We start from the raw sequence: 5,415 nt of genomic DNA on the forward strand, positions 1-5,415 counted from the left end.
AAACTCAACTTGAAAACCGACGCCAAATCTCGCGCCAATATCAGCACACACACAGACGAAAGCCAGCAACACTACAAAGCGCAGTTTGATGCACTCAATTGCAAGCATCCAAGTGACGGAACCAGTGGCTCCCAAACTGCCAACTGCAGTCACCCCACTAATCGATGACTGGATTGTAGACAGCAGAAACCACACCGGCTTGCTATCTGATCCACCACCAACCTTGCAGGATCTATGGACACCATCTAAGCGCAAACGTGTAGAGCTCGACTCCAGCGACGACCACATAAGCCTGTCTGAATCTATTAAGACACCAGCATTCAAAAGTGACGCAGCCAAATCCATACAGCAAGCCAGAAGAAACTCCCAATCACTCACCGAAAGCCAGCAAAACTTGCAACAGCACCATCAAAGATTCAATGACCACCCGTACAAAAATAAACGGGAGTCTGATCGCAACGTTGGAGAAATACCTCCTTTATTCATTCCAAAAGTTGATGCCATCGTTCCTCTATTGGAAAAACTGCAAAATACGCCAGGCATAGGCAGCTATGTGATTAAGTGCGCATCCAACGGAGTCCGCATCATAAGCAGCTGCCTAAGTACTTATAATACTATTCTCAACACCTTAAATGAAGCTGGAACACATCTATACTCAAACCAGATGAGGAAAGACAGAGGCCTGCGCGTCGTCATCAGGCATTTGCACCACACCACTCCTACTGAATGGATCGCCGCTACGCTCGCTGAAATTGGCTACAAAACTAGATTCATCAAGGCCATTAAAAACAACTTTACAAACAAACCATACAACCTGTTTGAAGTGGAAATAGAGCCCAAAACTGATGGTTCACACCTCAAGATTTTGCAGCTCCAATCTCTGGGACTCCAGCTGGTCAAAGTGGAAAGACAGGCAAAGCCAATCGATCCTGCTCAATGCCACCGATGCCAAGTTTTTGGCCACACCAAAAACTACTGCCGTCGACCATTTGTGTGCATGAAGTGCGCTGGCTGCCATCCAACGACCACATGCCAGAAAAGAAGGGATGAGGCGTCCAAGTGTGCCAACTGCAAGGGCAACCACATCAGCAGCTATAAAGGCTGCCCATCATTCAAAGAAGCCAGAAGTAAACTACTCATCTCCCGCCAGATGCACCATGCCAATAAGGATAATCTCCATAACATGAACGTCAATAAGTTCAAAACAATACTTGAGAACAAAATTTTACTAAACACTGAGATCAATTCGCATCTAGACATAGAGGACTCTATTAATACACTGGTTAAAAACATCTACGAGTCAATATCTGAAGCAACCAAAGAAAACACACAAACCAAGATTCTCGTCCATAACAACCGCCGACTTGTCTTAGACGACTTCACTATACATTTACTCAGTCTCAAAAAAGAATGCAAATACAACTTTATAACCTTTCGAACAATTGAAGCTAAGAAAAAATATAGACAAGCACAAAATAAGCTTAAAAAAGCTCTAGTCTTCTTAAAAAATAACCAAATTAATAAACAATTCGAGTCCATCGACACTCACGACAGATATAATATGCAGAAGTTATGGAAACTCACAAACAACATGAAACGCCAACCGCAACCAAATTGGCCTATACGATTTTTAGACAATGCAAATCATCCCGCCTGGACAAAAACAAACGAAGAAAAAGTAGAAGCATTCAGAAGACACTTAATACATCGCTTCAAGCCTATTCTCACTATCACAGACTCAGAGCGAAGATCAATAACTCAGAACCTAACTAGCCAATCCCCATCCACCCCTGCAACGACCCCCAAACCAGTTACTTACGACGAGCTAGTCACTATCATCAACTCTCTTAACCCAAAAAAGTCTGCTGGAACTGACAAAATAGATAACAAATTGATCCAAACCCTTCCAAAAAAAGCAATCCTCTTTTTGGCCCTAATCTTCAATAGCTCCATCAGACTCAATCACTTCCCTACACAGTGGAAAACTGCCTCTATCACGCTAATTCTCAAGCCAGGAAAGAGCCCGTCCGACATGAACTCTTACAGACCCATTAGCCTACTGACTAGCTTCTCAAAAATCTATGAAAAAATAATTCTTAAACGCCTGCTTGATGTAGAACTGTTTGCAAACGCGATTCCGAACCATCAATTTGGTTTCAAGCGTGAGCACGGCACCGAGCAGCAGCTGGCCCGTGTAACGCAATTTATACTAAATGCCTTTGAGCAAAAGCACTACTGCTCTGCAGTCTACATCGATATAAAAGAAGCTTTCGACAGAGTATGGCATGAAGGACTACTATATAAATTAAAAAAACTGCTCCCTCTCAACCTATTCGAGATCATGGAAAGCTACCTAACCAACAGGTCTTTCTACGTAAACGGAATTGATGCCACCTCTAAACTCGGCCCTATAGCTGCCGGAGTCCCTCAAGGCAGCGTACTGGGCCCCATACTTTACACCATCTTCACCTCAGACATGCCTCTTCCAGAACTTATACCAAAGAAATACCCAGCTTATGACGATAGTAAAACTATGCTCTCTACTTATGCGGACGACACTGCAATCCTCTGCTCATCACACAGTCCAGCAATAGCGGCCTGCCGTATCCAATCATACCTCAACCAATTGGGAAAATGGGCTAAGAAATGGTGCGTTAGTCTTAACCCCAACAAGACAGCACACGTACTATATACCCTTAACAAAACTCCCCCTCACTTAACGTGCACTACACTAAAAATAAACGGACACAACATATCCAACAACAAAGGACACAGATACCTGGGTGTGAATCTAGATAACAAACTAACACTAATTCAAGACGTCACTAAACTCACCATCAAACTGAAATCTGCCTACAACAAACTATCCTGGCTAATAGGCCCTCAAAGCTCCTTAAACCAAAACTGTAAGGTCGTTATAATAAAGCAGCTAATTTTCCCTCAATGGCTATATGCCTTACCAATATGGGGCGCCTTAGTATCCGACGTACAGATCAAACGAATCCAATCTCTGCAAAACAGGCTAATTAGAAAATCGCTAAAAGCTGGCATTTACATGAGAAACGACACATTATTCAAAACTCACATCTTCAGTACAATCGAAGACACATTTCTTACTGCAAGCCACAGATTCTTCGCGTCTACCTTGCACCATCCAAATCCGTACTGCCGTCACCTCCTCACAAATCCGTATGTACCCTGTCGGCTGACAAGACCCAGATATTTAAAACAATTGCAATCCTGTTGCATTCCTCTCCAGCCTCGGTATGCTAGTCCGAGCGTGCAGCTCAACCTCTCGCACAGTTTTGCTCTTCCATCACTACTGCAATTTGAACACGATGAAGCCTCAAAGAGGAAAGCAGAGCAGCTAGCCATCTCTGAAAAACAAAAAAACCGAAAACAAAGCACCTCCTAGTAGGATGTGCGAAATATTAATAAATCATTACAAACGAAAATATTGCAGGGGCGAACTTACCTTAGAAGCAGCACTTAACATCGTTCATTGACAGCCTCTCGCCATCCAGCAAATAATCATACCTAACCTTCCAGCCACACAAAGCTCGACTCAACAACAACAGCTGACGCCAAATGCCCCCACAATTCAACAAACACATCCCACTCAACTCAGCCCAACACTCACACAGACGAAGTTCACAAACATTTTGCCAACGAATGCGTTACTGAACCTAATAACGATAACACACTACCAGCAAACCACACTCACTCTCATCTAACACACACTATCTCAGCTACCGAGATAAGCGTCACTTCTACACACTTCGTACTAAACGCCTCACAAACACATAAACAGAACTTAATACCTGAATCCATCAACGACTGCCCCCTAACTGAGGGCCTCCACAACATTAAATCGCAACTGGAGAGCATGTTGGATGACAATGAATAGGATCTACACAACACAAGAATACGCAGAGCAGAAGCATAATTCAATTGCCACACACTCCTGCCCTGCATGCAACTTGTCGTCTGCCCTTGTCATCTCCTCTGCCCTCTCCTCTTCTGGCTACCAATCACAGTCCAATTTCGTCACTCTTCACAATTTCACTTGATAATCTCACGAAGCCTTCTCCATACCAAATACTTACTTGCTCCAAATTTTAAATTCACTCCAACGTTTTTTTTTTTTTCTCCTTTCGCCTCCAGACACGGTTGTTTCCACTTCCGCATCCATTACTTACAAACAAGCCTCAAGAAACTGGCCACTCGCACACTCCACTCCTGCAAAAGAAAAAAATATTTACTTATGTATATATAAAGCACTAAACTAATACACTACGCGACACTCTCAGTCTGCTCCTGTCTCACGGACTTTTTCCTTGCACACGCATAGAATCTACTCCGCTTTCTGCCACTGGAGCCGCAGCACATTGCTTCCTGTAAATAAAAAATAAATGCATATTATACAATCAAATCCAATTAGAAGTTAACTTCAAAGTATTAAAACAAACACATTCACCATAAATGCCTACACACCAATACTCTAAACTTACCATTACTTCAACAATAAATTGCGCATTTTGAATCCACTTGACGACACTGCTTTCTCTTACACTGCTACCTGCCTTCAGGCACAGACGCTTTCCAAACAAGCTCCAATGAACTGACCATCCACACTCACCACTCCTGCAGATATTCATTGTATAAACTTTAATTCGCTCTATACAATTAAATCAACACTAACACTGCCTGCATCTGCCTTATTGGCCATTTTCCCTGCATTCACGCCAAATCTGTTCTGCCCTCTGCCACTGCAGCCACAGCAATTGCCCTCTGAAAAAAATAAAATAAAAAAATATACATATACATACATATATGTATAACAAAAATTCACCAAATTCAACCTAAAATTTTAACTAGCATTATTAATCCGCACCACTACTACTTACCCTCTGCTAAGAATTATTGCCGCTCCCTGCATCCATCACTGTCCCACAATCTCGTCTCCACCCACTTTACTTACATTTCCAACCTGCAAGAACACAATCAAACACATTATTTCTACCTATTCTCGCACTCAATAAATTCTACCAAATCACTACTTACATACTCACCTTCACACCAATAACTCTCAGCAACAACAATCCACTCCACGCCATTACATTTCTCTGCAATTTAAATTAAAATTATTTTTCTTTTATTTCTCTTTTTCTCACCTTTTTTTTCTTTATACAGCCCGGCTGCATTTACGATAATTCATACAAATCAACCCTGCTTTTTCCTCTCAAATATCACACCGCCGCTACCTTACCTTGACTATGCTATCGATATCGATTTGTGGAAAATTCTCAAATCTCCATCTCACGCCATTACTTTTCACTCCAATTAAATCTAAAAAAAAATGTTATCCCCTTTTCACCACTTAAAAAAATCACAATCAATCAATCGATAAGCCGC

At 42.0% G+C, this 5,415-nt stretch overlaps 1 long non-coding RNA gene across 1 annotated transcript; it reads right to left on the reverse strand.

The window, feature by feature from the left end:
- Nucleotides 1-4,408: 4,408 nt before the first annotated feature.
- LOC132796664 (uncharacterized) lies at nucleotides 4,409-5,203 on the reverse strand. The gene is made up of 3 exons (XR_009633574.1): nucleotides 4,908-5,203; nucleotides 4,703-4,791; nucleotides 4,409-4,644 (listed from the first exon to the last, which is right to left on the reverse strand). It is a non-coding gene; the product is annotated as an uncharacterized LOC132796664 (long non-coding RNA).
- Nucleotides 5,204-5,415: the final 212 nt, after the last annotated feature.

The sequence above is a fragment of the Drosophila nasuta genome, chromosome X (genome assembly GCF_023558535.2).
Source record: "Drosophila nasuta strain 15112-1781.00 chromosome X, ASM2355853v1, whole genome shotgun sequence".
Lineage (NCBI taxonomy): Eukaryota > Metazoa > Arthropoda > Insecta > Diptera > Drosophilidae > Drosophila > Drosophila nasuta.